This window comes from Rutidosis leptorrhynchoides, chromosome 1 (assembly GCF_046630445.1).
Source record: "Rutidosis leptorrhynchoides isolate AG116_Rl617_1_P2 chromosome 1, CSIRO_AGI_Rlap_v1, whole genome shotgun sequence".
In the NCBI taxonomy this organism is placed as follows: domain Eukaryota; kingdom Viridiplantae; phylum Streptophyta; class Magnoliopsida; order Asterales; family Asteraceae; genus Rutidosis; species Rutidosis leptorrhynchoides.
Window position 1 is genome coordinate 113,286,601 of NC_092333.1, and position 18,527 is coordinate 113,305,127.

An 18,527-nucleotide genomic window follows, 5' to 3' on the forward strand; every position below is an offset into this window, starting at 1 on the left:
TCACCATCAATTGATTTTTTCATGCGGCCGTATTAATCGAAGCTACTACTACCAATGAAACCGTAACGTTTTTCTCTACATAACCGTACAAATTTTATATATTAAAGTCAGATTCATCGAAGTCGCCGGCAACAACTCCGGTGACTGGATTCTCGAGGAAGACGACAGCGTTAATCGTTCTCTCGGTGTCAATACAATCGATTGAAGGTATGGATAAAAACTAGGGTTTTTGTTCACGATTTATGTTCTTTGTTTTTTTATGTTAGAAAAACCAGTTGATTTTCACTAATTTGTTACAAACACCGTGAAGATGTTGTCGATTTTAGGTTTTTTAAATCCAATTTTATGTTTCTAGGTTAAATCCAATCGAAGGTTGTTCGTGATTATGTGAATAAATTGTCAATTGGGTTATTAAACGATAGTTGAGTTCTTTCTAATCGTTTATAACATTTGTATAGTTTATTTTCAATTCGATTTACTCAATTTTTGGTCTGTACTATAATGTGATGATGATGATGATACTGTTTTTGAATTATAACTACTCAGTGGGTATTTTTACTACCCTGCTTTTGATTTGTGATCTTATTAATTTACCAATTTTTGACTTAAATGTTTATACATTCTTATTATGTTAGTAACATTCAGAGTGTACGATTAAATTGTATTATATATAATTCATAACTTCATATGAATTTGAGAAATATAGTTTCTTATTGGAAGGTGTAACTGAAAAGTATAGTTTGCTATTGAAAGCTTTAACAAATATGATACAAGATACATATAACACACAAAACAATTAACGAAATATTTAGGACCTTTTATATAAATTATAAGGCTGTGAAAATTGTTACAATGATCAAGTGTATTTGTTAATGATTGCAAAGCATAAAATGTGTTTGAACAAAGAATTTGTGACTGATGCTATTAACAGACTTTAAAAGTAAGCATTTTTATATATGTATATGATGATATGGTAAGATTGTATATAAGTTTGTAAGTGATAATGAATATGTATATGTGTATGTGATAATGAATATATGTGTATGTGTATGATGATATGAATATAATCAGGAGCAGTTGACTGTTGATTGATCATATCACCATATGAGTTGTTTGCTACTAAGTAATAGGAATTGGTTACCAATAATGAGATAATTGTCTCCTACTAAGGTACATGTTTACTATCGTTTTATTTTTGTTATTATCATTTTTTTTTTATTTCAAATATAATGTACTTGCCTAAACAAATAATTTCCTTCTTAAAATACAACAATAGAAGACTGCATTGGTGATGGCCATTCTTCAAATATAATGTACTTGCCTAAACAAATAATTTCATTCTTAAAATACACCAATAAAGTAATTTTGTATTGCTCTGATTTTATGATTTTTGTGATCACAGCTCTTCACAACAATATAAGACTGCATTGGTGTTGTTTAAGGCTCATTATTGCTATAGGTAATCCCACGGTTAGGTTACTTTCCACTGTTTATATATCTTTATGTCACTATATTATACTCAACTAATATGTTTTGTGATGAATCTAGGTACGCTTAATTGCTAATTATAACCTTAATATATTTAAGTGACTTTGCTAAATAAGTTTTAGCTTAATCTGTTGTCTCTAAGAATATATGAAGTTGCTGATTTTGGGTATTCATTGCTGCTGCTGCTAGAATGTGGGTAAACTTTGTCAACATAGCCTGTATTTGGGTCACTTTTGGTATTGTTGTTTGACAATGGGTCATATATGAAATTGTTTTAATTTAATGGGTTTATGTGGTTATAGTTGCTATGAAATGGATCGAAATTGCTACTGCTATATTGAGATAGGTCAACGTTGGTTTTATGTTGTGGTATATGAAATTTGTTCAAGGAAAAGAGGTTTATTGAACAATGGAAATGATGTTAATTATGGATATGGATTTACAATGAAGTGGGTTCATTTGTTAAATGTTTTCATTTTTGAGATAAGTAATGGAAAGGTTGGTATGAGTTGTCTTAGTGTAAATGGACTGGAGTATGATTATGGTTTACACACCACGGCTTCTCATGAAACATATATATCATATTTGCTATTAGATTATGTTTCAATCCATCCTTTTTCAGTACTTTATTAAATGGTAAACTTCATGTTAACTGTTTTAGTCTCTTATCTAATTTTATTGACATTTTATTTCATTTTTAATTAGACTTATAGATAGATCGAGATGTATGTTTTAACAGTCGATAATATCCAAAATTTTGAGTCGATAATATCCAAAATTTTAGTCGATAATATCCAAAATTTTGAGTCGATAATATCCAAAATTTTTGTATCTGCATGCTAACTTAGTTGTTTGACTCGATAATATCCAAAATTTTGAGTCTTCGTGCTCATTGCTGAAGGTAAGCTTTTAACTCGAGTTTATTAGATTGTATGACATAGTTCACAACTACCTCATTTCTATTAGATATGTATGACAAAGTAAATAAGACTGATTGGTATGTTTATAGTTCTTAATGGCATTTTAGTACTATTCGTGTTATCTTTTAGACTTATAGTTGGTTACACTATAGATTTTAAATGGTTTTTGTTTGTTATTATAGTAAAAGGATGACGAGGGACCAAAAGTTTGCAGCAAGAGTGTTGAGATAGAAGAAGATCTGCAAGATTCTGAAAAAAGCATGCAGATACAGTGATACGGTATTCTTTTTTTTTTCTTCTAATGCTTTAAATGTATTAAGTTTATTTTATTTTTTTTACTAATATTAGCTTTGAGTGGACAACAATTGCATGTCATTGCACTACTTTTACTATGAAAAATTTAAGATGTTTTTCTATTATAAAGTAATTCAAGTAAGTTGTATTTGCAGGTGGAAGAAGATGGTACTCCAGAAGAGCAATTCGTCTAGAAATGCTTATAATCTTTTCATAATTCCAAGGTGATGAGGTTTGATGTTTGTTTAATATTATTCCAGTTATCTTTATATTTTGTTTACTCCAGACCATATTATAAGTACACCTGTAGTGATATCGACGGTTTACTCGAACCCCGATTTCAGGTACTTTTAAGATTGATTTGCACTTCTTATTTTGTTTACATAATGAATGGGTTGATTTGTGATTTATCTTAATCACATACCGGTAGTTTTTTTTTTTCAAGATTTATTTGATTCTGAAACAACACAAATTCACTATACAATTTATGTTGTTCTTTTACAGGCTGATTTTTTTTTTTTTTATTAAGGTGCAGCATCAGCAGCATCAGTTTTAACACGGTGGCTTTGTTCTGTAGTTTACACCTTCTCATAAGGAACAAATGTACAAAGTACATAATTAGTTTCGAGTCCACAATGATAAGGCGATACATGTATGTTTGATTTAGTTTGCGACAATTCTCACACATTTGTAGTTACCTGGAGCATTATCGCAGTACAAAAAGAGTAGTCTTTGTAGACTCGAGATGTTGAACTTGAGGTAGGTAACACACAATCTCTATGTATTGAAGTTATTAATACATTTAGATAACACACAAGCTCCATGCGTTTATTATTACATCTAGGTAGCACATAAGACGTGACTATGTTCATATAATGGTCATATATGTAGTTTCATTTGTTTGATTATTCTGTTTTGAAGCTTTATGTATGTGGATACCAGAGAAGTGCGAACCACACTGAATTTGAGCATGATAGGCTTAATATATGGTAAATATGGTTACTGAAATCCTTTAGTTCAGCATGTACTAAATATATACTTAATATATGGTAAGTATGGTAAATATATGGTTACTGCAGCCTTTCTAAAACTTTCGGTGCCGAAGAAATAACAAACTTATTGATCAGCACCTGGATGCCTTGAGGATTTGAGAACCTTATTGACATTTAATGTATGGACTACATGATAAACAAATGCAAGATACGTACTATATTTTCCAAATGTACACGGACGAAGGTTGGCATTATGGATTTCTCATTTTTCTATACAACACCCATTTTGCAGACTTGATTGAATTTTGGACAAATAAAAATGAATACAAAAACTAATTTTTAGAGCTACCGTGCAACGCACGGGCTCTTAAAATCTAGTAAGACCACAAGGCCTAGCAAAAGGAAATGATTTGCTAACTCTATATAATAAGAATATTAAAGTGTGTTTTCATTTGCCTCTATTATAGGAAGATGTGTCTGATTCTATGTTTCTTAGAAACAAGACCAAAATTAGATTAAGTGATAAAAACAACAATTTTACATAGTGAATTAAGGGTTTTATATAAACAGATTATTAATTGAATACAGGGTCGGACCTGAAAATTCGATGCCCAATGCGAGATGGTCGAAAATATGCCCTCTATCAAAATTTTAAGTAGCACACCACAATTTTTAAAGGTTTGAAACTTAGTCAAGCTATGCGGCTCATACCTACGCCGTTTTTTATTTAATAAACACATTACAAATTTACAAATAAACAATAAATGTAAGTTACAACATACGAATCACCTAAACCCGTTATCGTAGCCTTGTCCTCTTACATAGTTAATATCTAAATCTAGAGATTTCAAAGCTTCCTGTAATGCATTGAAAAGACCTAAACCCGATGTATCTTTTATGACTAGAAGCTCTAGATAAAACTCTTCTATTATTATAGGCGAGCAAGACATATCAACACTTCTACTTTTCTTCAGCTATATTTTCATTATCATTACTTTCATGTCTAACAAAATACATATTTAAAGATCCTTGTAAAGATTGAGTAAGTTCTTGTTGTTGTCTTTTTCTGTTTTGGGCACCGGTTGATTGTATTCGAGGAGGCATACTTGTTTAATTTCTTAACAAGATTTATACAAACACAAATAAACATTCTAAAAAGAAAATTTTCATATAGACAATTTAAACAATCAAAGAGTGCTAAGCAAACAATTATAAGAAATATATAATTTAAACATAATACCATCAATCGAATTAAATACTCCTTATATATTAAAATTAAAAGTTCTAACTTCTAATCAATATTATATTATATTTATATAAGCAAGAGGACAAAGAGTAACCTTGTTGGTTTTGAATGAGTGCTTGTCACTTCGGCAGCAAATCATACATTGTTTTCACAGTACAATTGTTGACTTTGACTAAGAACAAAGTAGATGACTTTATTTATTCACTTGTTGGGTACCAAACTACCTTTTATTTTATTTATATATTTAGATTCATAATGACCCCAACATCACGATTGTCATCAACGGTACGATTGTCTTATTTCTTATTCTTTTCTTTTTTTTCTTTCTTCAAAGCTCTATTAATGTCACACACAAAAAATAGAGTGAAAATAAGAAGTCTGTTTGTTTTTGAGTTCTTATTGTGTATTGAATCTTAAAAATTTGAAGACGAGTACATGAGATGATGGGTAGGCAGGTGACGCCAGGATAGAAAATAACCTCAACAACAACAACTACTTTGGGGAACTGACAAGTATAGGGACGTTTAGATGCCCAGTGATCGATCGATTGTTGTAAAAGGCTTTTTTTCACAATCCATGTATGCATATGGGCTTTTTTCCTTCTTTTTTTAAAGAGTTTATGTGAGCTAGAACTATAGGTCAAAATGAGTCTACTATATATGAAATTGAACTTCTAAATTGATGCCTTTGATTTTTGTTGCCTAGTGCAGTCGCCCACCCCGCACGGTATTAAGCCCGGCCCTGATTGAATAGTAAACGGACTAAATATAAAAGTGATGAAAGAAAAGATATTTCATGTCGTTCAAGTATCCTTAAGCACACTCATCATAGCTTCCAATTATCCAACAGATTACTCTTTAAAATAAGATTACTTACAAGTTCAACGAGTTTTTGACTGTTTGAATTGATAGTTAACGTTGAATCATTGGTGGTGATGATGATAATTAAATACTGTAATAAAGATGAAGTCATCATAAATATATAAATTGAAGTATCGTTTTTGTGGTGAAATTTGGTTGTTGAGTTTGCAAATTGTAAGTACTATGCAATGTGTTGCTTTAACGAAGCATCCATGATTTGGAAGTTACAATTTGTAACTCGTAAATAACATATTTTATATTTGTTAGATTCGCAATTTTGGTGAAATGTTTTAAGCCGTACCAAAAAAAGCCACTCATACATACATCCATACATCTACTCATACATACATACATACATTCGCAATTTAGTTGACGGTGTAAGGAGAAGGGGTAGACCCACACGTAGGTGGGAGGATAGAATAAAGCTTGACTTGAAGGAGCATTTACTGACCGAGGACATGACTTCTGATAGGAATGCCTGGAGGGCTAGAATTAGAATAGACGAGTAGGCTTTGATTTGTATGTGTCTATGCGGGTAGGGGTGCTTGTGGGTTTGTGGGCATGGGTGATTGTGTGTATGTGTCTTCTTTGATAGTGATGTTAGCATGAATGTTGTGTACGTATGTATCTTCATGTTTTGTGTATTCTCGGCTTTGCATTTAACCAGGACCCCGTCTTGGTTTGGACGCTTGCATGTTTAGGTTAGGATGTTTTTGGGTATGTATGTTTATGGTTGTTTTTATGTGTGCTTATATGTTTGCTTGGTGTATGTTTATGGTTGTTTGTAATTATGTTTTTGTATGGAAGTATGTATGCCTTTGTAAGTATGCTTATGTCTGTTTCTATGTTTTGTATGTTTAGGGATGCATGTATGTTAGTGGGTTTGTTTGTTTGCGTATATGTGTGTATTTCTTTTATGTACGTGATAAGGCTAAAAAGGAACATATATTTCATAGCATTATTCCCCAAGAAAGACAAGATTTTAGTTGCAATTGTTCCATTTTCAAGTAATATTCGTTTATATTTAATAAGTGCGAAGACAAAAGGCGAAAACGACGAATTGAAGACGCAAAGGTCCAAAAAGCTAAAAAGTACAAGATACAATAAAAAAGGTTCAAATTATTGATGAGGAACGTCTAAAAACGACAAGAGTACAAGTTACAAAACGCAAAGTACACGATATAAAATTGTGCGAAAGGACGTTCGAAAATCCGGAACCGACACATGAACCAACTTTCAACGCTCAACGCAACGGATCTGAAAGTACAAGTCAACTATGCACAAGAATATAATATAATATTTAAATAATTCATAATAAGAATAATATTAAATATTAAAAAGTTGTTAATTGAGCATAGTTCAGGGGTCATAAGTGAAAATTTCAATTTATCATTTGCCTATAAAAGGCCATCTAAATCGATGATTTAGATACACCTTTTCAATTCTCTTTCTTTGTAACATATATATTTATATTTATAATATTAATTTTAATTTTAAGTTTAATAATAATTTTGGGGTAGTGTAACAAATGTTTAACGGGTTTTAAGTCGGAACTCTGTCCGTGTAACGCTACGCTATAAATAATCATTGTAAGTTATGTTCTTCCTTTTTAAATTAATGTCTCGTAACTAAGTTATTATTATGCTTATTTGAGCCGAAGTAATCGTGATGTTAGGCTAAAATATTAAGATGGGGTTATTGAACTTTGGACCATAATTAAGGTTTGGGCAAAAGACCGACACTTGTGGAAATTGGACTATTGACTATTAATAGATGGGGGGTATTGTCTAATTGAGTGACAACTCATTGGAGTCTGTCGAACCTATCTTCAAATTAATTAACCTAATAATTAATAATGATTATGGTTGTCCTATTTAGTGACGTTCATATAGAATCTGTTATAATCATTTAATTAATCAATTGGGTTGAGTAATTGATTATTCATTCTGATCAAGTGGATGAATTAATATTCATAAACTAATTAAAACAGGGGTGGATTACATACAGTGATAACTGGTGTAATTGTTGACAGAAGTGATAACTGCGTCACAGTTTAAATCCTTAATCAGTTGGAATATTTGACTTCGGGTATAAGGGTAATTTGACGAGGATACTCGCACTTTATATTTATGACCGATGGACTATTATGGACAAAAACCAGATAGACGTATCAAATAAACCAGAAAAAAAGACAATTAACCCATGGTAATAAATTAAAATCAACACGTCAAACATCATGATTACGGAAGTTTAAATAAGCATAATTCTTTTATTGTATTTCTCATCGTATCTTTATTTACTGTCATTTTATTACTCGCAATTTTATTTACTGTCATTTTATTTATTGTCATTATTTTACGCACTTTAATTATCGTCATTTATCTTTGCGCTTAAAATATAGAATCGACAAACCGGTCACTAAACGGTAAAAACCCCCTTTTATAATAATAATAATACTACTTATATTTATATATTTTTGTAAACATATAGTTTTATAAAAATATAGCGTTAAACTTCACGAGCTCCCTGTGGAACGAACCGGACTTACTAAAAACTACACTACTCTACGATTAGGTACACTGCCTATAAGTGTTGTAGCAAGGTTTAGGTATATCCATCCGTAAAATAATTAAAACTTGTGTAATATTTTGTAGTATTTCGTAGTAAAATTAATACTATTTCGTACCCTCACGCTACAACATCAAGTTTTTGGCGCCGCTGCCGGGGAGCGCTAAAACGCTATATTTTTAAATATAATAATATTGAAATAAAATATAATAATATAATAATATTGAAATAGAATATAATAATATAATAATATTTTAGATAGAATATAATAATATAATAATATTTTAGAATCAAAATTTGATACGTAAATTTTAAAAAAGTCGTATTTATTAAATACTTCAGGGGTATATTATGTAACTTATAATTAATAATTTCTATAATGTCGCTTTCATGTGAATAGTAAATTAATTAATTTCTTTTCATTTACTATTCATGAATAGTAAATGAGTTAAAAAAAAATTTGTGTAAAAAAGAACGTTTTTTTAAGAAAAAAAAATTCGTTTTTAAAAAAAAAAAATTGTAAAAAAAAAAATCGTTTTTTTTAAAAAAAAAAAAAATTTAAAAAAAAATAATAAATAATAATATTTTTTTTTAAGTTTTATTACCTTTAGATTTTTAGATTATAGTCGCAACTTTTAGTATTAAGTTTATTTTTGGCGTAGTTATTTTTTTTATTTCTAGATTTTTAGGCTTTGCCGTAAAATCCCTTAAGTGCTTATTCCTTAGACTAAGATTTAGGTGCTTTAGAATTTTGTGACGCCATTTTTCGTGCTACCTTCTTATTTTTATTTTTCGACACTTTTCGACGCGCAATCTTTTTCTTTCTTATTTCTCGACGCTCTAGTTATAGGATATAGAATTTTCTTTACTTCTTATCTAATTCTTCAAACGGAAAGAAAAATTATTTAAGCGGTTAAGTTAATAGACGTTGACATTTTTCTGGTTCGTAGTAATAGTTGGATTTGTTAGTGGCAAGTTGTGGGCTTCCGATTTAAAGGGTCCTGGCTTCCTGCTGCATCTTTTGGCTATTCGAAACGTGGGCAAAATCAGAAAAGTCTATTAATTGGACAACTTATATAAGTTTTTCTTATTTTTATAACTAATAGGATATTCTGTGAATGCACCGAGCAAAACGTTCACCACCTTTCATACGTTCACCGCCTGTAACCAGATCAAGACATCTAGCCAATATTGCCGCCGTTGATTTTTCTTTAGAATCGTCATCTAGTCGACCAAGAACTCCAACTCAAATTTCCGACAATCCATCTTTTGAACCCGACTTCACAACTAAGAACCCGGAGGATATTCAAGGACAATTCAGAGATCCTGAACCACAAATTATTCCTCCTGAACCACAAACCGTTAAATCAGAATCTTCTAGTGATTCGGATTCAACAAATTCAAATATGGAAGTAACGGAACTTCTAAGTATGGAAGATCGAATGAGAGCCAAACGCACTGGCCAAGGTCATGCAATTATTCAACCAAACGTTAATGCGCCAGATTATGAAATCAAAGGACAAATTCTACACATGGTAACTAATCAGTGCCAATATAGTGGTACGCCAAAAGAAGATCCCAACGAACATCTTCGAACCTTTAATAGGATTTGTACTCTATTTAAGATTAGAGAAGTTGAGGATGAACAGATCTATCTCATGTTGTTTCCCTGGACTTTAAAGGGAGAAGCCAAAGATTGGTTAGAATCGTTACCTGAAGGGGCGATTGACACATGGGATGTTTTAGTTGAAAAATTTCTTAAACAATTCTTTCCGGCATCCAAAGCCATGAGACTTCAAGGAAAAATTGTTACGTTCAAACAAAAGCCAAATGAAACATTATATGAGGCGTGGACAAGATTCGGAAGGATGTTGAGAGGATGTCCTCAACACGGTTTAGATACTTATCAAATAGTACAAATATTCTACCAAGGTGTCAACGTTGCTACACGAAAAGACATAGACATAACAGCTGGTGGTTTCATTATGAAGAAAACCGCAACTGAAGCTTACAAAATTATTGATAACACAGCCTCCCACTCTCATGAGTGGCACCAAGAGAAAGATATATATCGTTCATCTAAAGCGGCTAGAGCCGATTCTAGCCATAACTTTGATTCCGTTTCCGCAAAAATAGATGCTTTCGAGAGACGAATGGAAAAGATGAATAAAGATATTCACACAATACGAATCAGTTGTGAGCAATGCGGTGGACCACACTTAATGAAAGACTGTCACATTGAACAAACGATGGAACAACGTGAGAATGTTGTCTACATGAACCAAAGGCTGGAAAATAGTTATCAGAATAATTATCAACCGCCAAGGCCAAACTTCAATCGAAATCAAAACATTCTTTACAATCCAAAAGGACCCGACAATAACTCATATAACCAACAAGGTCCGAATAACCAACCAACTCAAAACAACACTTTCAATCAACAAAGACCTGGCTTGTATAAACCACCACAACAAACCGACGAGAAGAAGTCAAATCTGGAAGAAGTGGTATTTAAGCTAGTTGAATCTCAAACACAATTTATTGAAACTCAAACCCAAACGAATGAGAGGTTTGATCAGTCATTTAGAACTCAACAAGCTTCTATTTTGAATCTAGAAAAACAAGTATGTACTCTTGTTAGATTGATGAGTGAAAGGAAACAAGGAAAGCTATCAAGTAATACTGAAGTAAATCCTCGGAATGAAAATGTTAATATGGTTTCAACAAATTCTGAAAAACCAGCATCAGAAGATGGGGACGTTTTAGATGTAAGTAACAATGAAGAAGTTACACCACCACCACCACTCGAGTATGTAAAGCCAGTGGTGGCACCATACAGACCACCCATCCCGTTTCCAAGAAAAGGAGTTGAGTATGAGCAAGTAATAGGTAATAAAGTTTGTGATACCTCTGGAAAGAAGAAGAAGAAGAATAAAAAAGTGCAAGAAACAAAAACAGTAGAAGTAAACCCGGTGAAGACAGTTCCACCAAATTCTCCACCTAGGGTAGGTGATCCGGGTGAATTTATTGTTCCTTGTCTACTTAGTGACTGTGTCATGTATGATGCACTAGCAGATTTAGGTTCAAGTGTGAGTGTTATGCCTCTTTCATTATATAAGAGATTAGGTGTAGGTGAGTTAAGTCCAACGGATATGAGTGTTCGACTCCTTGATCAAACCATTAAGCACCCAGTTGGAATTGCTGACAACCTACCCGTTCAAGTAGGTAATTTAACCTTTCTAGTCGAATTCATTGTCATTGACATAGAAGAGGACTCAAACGTTCCTCTAATTTTAGGTCGACCATTCTTAGCATCCACCGGGGCGTTATTTGATGTAAGAAAGGGTAGAATGACACTTAGTAATGATGAGAAATCGATCACCTTTATGATTCGAAAGTCTAAATATCCACAAACCAAAACCGTTGAACCGACAAAAATGATTGGTAAGAACCATGTTGTTTTACCAACTCCAACGGTAATGCTTAACAATAATAGAACGCCTAAGTGTGGGGAAAATGAAGTAACACCTAATGATGACTTGATAATAAAGAACCCCATAATTGATACGAAATTAAATGACCCCGTTATTAACAGTTCAATGAAGAAACTTTTTAAACGGGTTATTGATGCTAAAAGTAAGGGGAACTTTAAGTTATATAACCGGTTAGTATCCAATCTGTCGCCTAAAGAAAAGACGAAGCTAGTTGAATTTGTGGATATTACGGAAAAAGCTGGTCACTGGCTTAAAGCAAAAGTCACAGATATGCAAGTTGATTATGGTCCAAGAGAAATTGACGATGAAGTTAATCACAATTTCGACACCACATCTACCTAAGTGTGAGGAGATTCAAATATTCTAAAAAGAAAATGCTGTTTGGAGTTAGTTGTTCTGTTCTCGTGTAGTTCCGAGAATGGAATCCGATTGGTCTTTTTCACTAGCAGACACTAAAGAACTAGTTTTCTCCCCCCATTCTGAATTTTTTTGTTTTTTAGGTTTTATATGAAATTAATATGTTTTCTTTTTAAGTTTTGTGTGAATTTAAAATTAAAAATTTACTTTATTTCATTAAGTTGAAAAAAAATGATTTCTAAAATTCGTCGTGAGTTGAAGACTAGGTCGTTGAGCCGAAATTACTTTACCCGAGGGCGGGGCGAAAAATTTTGTCATCATTATTTTTAATTTTATTGATTTAAAGTATGTAAAAAAAAAATATTTAATTTTATAAATTTTTGAACGTGGGGTAATAAACCCAACTTTAAAAATATGTATATATGTTTGTATTTTATCATGTAAACAACAGGGTAAAACAACGCACTTTCAAAGACTAACATTAAGTTCAGCAAAAGCTACTGATTTTGACGACAAGATGCAAAACAACAAATGTGATATAATAAATGAAGGAATGAACGATGAGGCGCGCCATCTATCATTCGACGAGCTTTGTAATTACAAACTGGGTATTTTTAATCACTTTCCTACACTAATCACCCTCATGAATTTATAATTATAGTCTGATTTCATGCAAATGAGGGCATTGCATGATCTCAAGTGTGGGGAAGGGTTATAAATTCTCTCGGGTTTATACTTGGCTTATTTTCTAAATATTATGAAAATTTTAAAATTTTTTAACTAAATGAATTCAAAATCATGTTTATACATATTTATGAACGATAAAACTAGGTGTTAATGCCGAAATTATTGTTACCTCGGAAAGGACATAAATTGAGAAACAACTAAAACGCTTGAATTTATTTATTAAGATATAAAAAGACGCATGAAATAAGCCAAGTGTGGGGAGAATGTACCAAGTTATTCAATTAAAAACTATCTATCACATTTTTGTATAAGAATTATTGCAGGTACTTCTGCTTTGGACGATACTAATCAGTTTTACCCGGTTTACTGTAATATATTTTAAAGAAAGATGGATCTACACGATGAATCAATTCCATCATTAAAAGGAAGTAAAGTCTTCCGAAAAAGACACGCGCTTCTTGATTTAGGTCAAGAAGTTGTCGTCCAGACCAGCTGTAGGTTGACGAAAAATCTAGAAAAGTCATCTCTAAAATCAGCAGGAAATCCATGGACCTCAGCATCAAACAGGGTCGCCAAGTGGTCAGATTTATCCTAACCATGAGAAGGATTTATCTCGTACAATGGGGGGCACCGTGCAAATTAGCTTGATAAGACTAATGAATCAGATCCCCAGAAAGGATAATCTCCTTAAAAGATTAAAAATCAGCTTTTAAGACTGATATTACTCAATCCTTGAGATTGACCTTAAAGATTGAGAATTCAAACTCATGGAATTCAATGATATCTAAACTCGGGCTTGAACGAGAAAATATTTTGATCAAAAATACAAACCGATTTGTTTTCTGAAAACCCATTTTCAATGCGTTCATTACCATTGATTGTAAAATCCTAGGAATTCACCTGGAATTCATTAGGTCACCTGAACCAAATCGGGTGTCAACCGTAAGAACGGTGGTTGCATAGCATGGTCGGAGACAGGACCTTGTGCCAGACCGAAAAATTATAGGATGATCTTTACTATTGCTCATACCAAGGATAGTACTAGCATCCGACACATTAAAAAGACCATAAACAAATGCATGTCATTAGACATTGCCTTAACAGTTTCTTGTTCATCGCTTTCCTTTACAACCGGACGGTAGTTTGCCGAAAGGTAATATACGGAACAAGTAAACTGGATGTGTGCTTTCCGATACAGGGATAGCAGTGGATTACACGAGCCTAAAAGTTTTTAGCCAAAATATTGATCCACAAATATATTTTGCAACACCGATGGTGGATCAAATCAGAAAACTTGTCTAGGGTAAAATCTAGCTTGAATTTTCAAAAGTTCAAATGTTTTCATAAAGATCCAATTTCCTTAAGGATCTACATTTTTATAGTCATGTGGGACTTCAAACCGCCTTTCAAATGTGCACTTTGCTTTGGAAACCGAAAGTAAATCGGCTATTTGATTGCAAGTGTCGTTGACCTAAACCCGAGGCAACTGTGGATGGCACAACCACCTTTAACCATGGTTCTATCGTTACTATCATTGTTTATAACACCGTATCAAAATCACTGATGTATAAAGTGTGAAGAATAAAGAAGTGATTCTAGTATGTTTTTATTTCAAGACTGTATTGCTTGAGGACAAGCAACGCTCAAGTGTGGGGATATTGATAAGGCTAAAAAGGAACATATATTTCATAGCATTATTCCCCAAGAAAGACAAGATTTTAGTTGCAATTGTTCCATTTTCAAGTAATATTCGTTTATATTTAATAAGTGCGAAGATAAAAGGCGAAAACGACGAATTGAAGACGCAAAGGTCCAAAAAGCTAAAAAGTACAAGATACAATAAAAAAGGTTCAAATTATTGATGAGGAACGTCTAAAAACGACAAGAGTACAAGTTGCAAAACGCAAAGTACACGATATAAAATTGTGCGAAAGGACGTTCGAAAATCCGGAACCGACACATGAACCAACTTTCAACGCTCAACGCAACGGATCTGAAAGTACAAGTCAACTATGCACAAGAATATAATATAATATTTAAATAATTCATAATAAGAATAATATTAAATATTAAAAAGTTGTTAATTGAGCATAGTTCAGGGGTCATAAGTGAAAATTTCAATTTATCATTTGCCTATAAAAGGCCATCTAAATCGATGATTTAGATACACCTTTTCAATTCTCTTTCTTTGTAACATATATATTTATATTTATAATATTAATTTTAATTTTAAGTTTAATAATAATTTTGGGGTAGTGTAACAAATGTTTAACGGGTTTTAAGTCGGAACTCTGTCCGTGTAACGCTACGCTATAAATAATCATTGTAAGTTATGTTCTTCCTTTTTAAATTAATGTCTCGTAACTAAGTTATTATTATGCTTATTTGAGCCGAAGTAATCGTGATGTTAGGCTAAAATATTAAGATGGGGTTATTGAACTTTGGACCATAATTAAGGTTTGGGCAAAAGACCGACACTTGTGGAAATTGGACTATTGACTATTAATAGATGGGGGGTATTGTCTAATTGAGTGACAACTCATTGGAGTCTGTCGAACCTATCTTCAAATTAATTAACCTAATAATTAATAATGATTATGGTTGTCCTATTTAGTGACGTTCATATGGAATCTGTTATAATCATTTAATTAATCAATTGGGTTGGGTAATTGATTATTCATTCTGATCAAGTGGATGAATTAATATTCATAAACTAATTAAAACAGGGGTGGATTACATACAGTGATAACTGGTGTAATTGTTGACAGAAGTGATAACTGCGTCACAGTTTAAATCCTTAATCAGTTGGAATATTTGACTTCGGGTATAAGGGTAATTTGACGAGGATACTCGCACTTTATATTTATGACCGATGGACTATTATGGACAAAAACCAGATAGACGTATCAAATAAACCAGAAAAAAGGACAATTAACCCATGGTAATAAATTAAAATCAACACGTCAAACATCATGATTACGGAAGTTTAAATAAGCATAATTCTTTTATTGTATTTCTCATCGTATCTTTATTTACTGTCATTTTATTACTCGCAATTTTATTTACTGTCATTTTATTTATTGTCATTATTTTACGCACTTTAATTATCGTCATTTATCTTTGCGCTTAAAATATAGAATCGACAAACCGGTCACTAAACGGTAAAAACCCCCTTTTATAATAATAATAATAATACTACTTATATTTATATATTTTTGTAAAAATATAGTTTTATAAAAATATAGCGTTAAACTTCACGAGCTCCCTGTGGAACGAACCGGACTTACTAAAAACTACACTACTCTACGATTAGGTACACTGCCTATAAGTGTTGTAGCAAGGTTTAGGTATATCCATCCGTAAAATAATTAAAACTTGTGTAATATTTTGTAGTATTTCGTAGTAAAATTAATACTATTTCGTACCCTCACGCTACAACATCAGTACGCATGTATGTTTCATGTATCTTTGTTTTATGTTTTGTTTAGGTAAGGTTTTATGTATGTATGTATGTATGTATGTATGTATGTATGTATGTATGTATGAGTGGATGTATGGATGTATGTATGTAGGCTTTTTTTTTTTTTTTTTTTTTTTGGTGTGGCATTTCTCAATTTGTCTTGAGCCCTCCACAGCTGTATTAGGTACGTTTTCGTATTTATTTATTATTATTATTATATTTTTTTCTGTAGTTATTTACTATTATTACTATTATTAATATATATATATATATATATATATATATATATATATATATATATATATATATATATATATATATATATATATATATATTGTTATAATTTAAAAGTTTATAACTACCTTTAGTGATCTGACTCTTGGTTATGGACTACTGATATTAAAGAGAAAGGAGAGAGTAATAAATCTTATTGAAGTGAATGGTGCAAAAACTCATTACATTCGATCCTATATTTATACTATAAATTTTACTGTGCAGTTAGGTGAAATAATAATACACCCGTGATCATGAACATAGTTTGTCATTCACTTTATGTCTTTATCATAACACTCCCTCTTGGATGACAAATTATTAAAGAGCAGCTTAGTACTGTCTCGTTAAAAACCTTGCTAAAGAAAAACCCAGTGGGATAAAAACTTTAGCCAGGGGAAAAAGAGTGCAGCATAGAGTTGACTCCCCCTCAAGTAGACATCGTTGAGTCGTCACATGTTTTGAACATGCCTCATGCCAATATTGTGAACATGCGTTCTGAAAATAGCAGTTGGAAGTGCTTTGGTGAAAAGATCAGCAGAGTTTTTGCTAGATTGAACATGTCTCATTTCAATCTGGTTGTCTTTGATGAGATCTTGAGTGTAAGAGAAGAATCTAGGAGGTATGTGTTTCGTTCGGTCACTTTTGATATACCCTTCTTTCATCTGTGCTATGCAAGCTGCATTATCTTCATAGATAGTTGTTGGGCTTTTATCGCGTTCTAGTCCACAAGAATCAGTAATGAGTTGTGTCATTGATCTCAACCAAAAACATTCCCGAGTAGCTTCATGTAATGCAATCACTTCAGCATGATTTGATGATGTTGCAACAAGTGTTTGTTTTTTAGAACGCCATGATATTGCGGTACCGCCATTTAAGAATACATATCCAGTTTGAGATTTGGCTTTATGTGGATCAGATAAATAACCTGAATCTGCATAACCAACTAAATTTTGTTTTGAATTGTTAGAATAAAATAATCCTAAATCAGTAGTTCCTCGAAGGTATCGAAATATGTGTTTGATCCCATTCCAGTGTCTTTTGGTAGGAGCTGAGCTGAATCTTGCCAGCAAATTAACTGCAAAAGAAATGTCAGGTCTTGTACAATTTGTAAGATACATAAGAGCTCCAATTGCACTAAGATATGGTACTTCTGGTCCCAGGATATCTTCATGATCTTCACAGGGACGAAATGGATCAGTGTCAACATTAAGTGATCTAACAACCATAGGAGTACTTAATGGTTTTGCCTTGTCCATATTAAAACGTTTTAAAATCTTTTCAGTATATGTTGTTTGATGTACAAGTAAACCATTAGGCATATGTTCAATTTGTAAACCAATGCAATACTTGGTTTTTCTGAGATCTTTCATTTCAAATTCTTTCTTTAGAAGTTGAATGGCTTCATGGATCTCTTTATTTGTACCTATGATATTAAGATCATCAACATAAACAGCTATGATCACATATCCGGATGTTGTTTTCTTAATGAAAACACATGGGCAAATAAGATTATTAGTATACCCTTTGCTTATCAAGTAATCACTTAATCGTTTATACCACATGCGACCCGATTGTTTCAACCCATATAAAGACCTTTGTAACTTGATTGAGTACATTTCTTTGGGTTTTGCATTGGTTGTTTCTGATACCTTAAATCCTTCAGGTATCTTCATATATATATCACTATCAAGTGATCCATAAAGATAAGCAGTCACAACATCCATGAGATGCATTTCTAAATTTTTAGAAACTGCCAGGCTGATTAAGTATCTAAAAGTAATTGCATCCATAACAGGAGAATAAGTTTCCTCATAATCAATTACTGGTCTTTGAGAAAAACCTTGAGCTACAAGTCTAGCTTTATACCTTGTAACTTCATTTTTCTCAT

The 18,527-nt window shown here is 32.1% G+C and overlaps 1 long non-coding RNA gene across 1 annotated transcript; it reads left to right on the forward strand.

The window, feature by feature from the left end:
• The first annotated feature begins 2,531 nt into the window (after nt 1-2,531).
• Nucleotides 2,532-3,971, forward strand: LOC139864071 (uncharacterized). The gene is made up of 4 exons (XR_011764464.1): nt 2,532-2,687; nt 2,858-3,461; nt 3,624-3,691; nt 3,782-3,971. It is a non-coding gene; the product is annotated as an uncharacterized lncRNA (long non-coding RNA).
• The last annotated feature ends 14,556 nt before the right edge of the window (nt 3,972-18,527 follow it).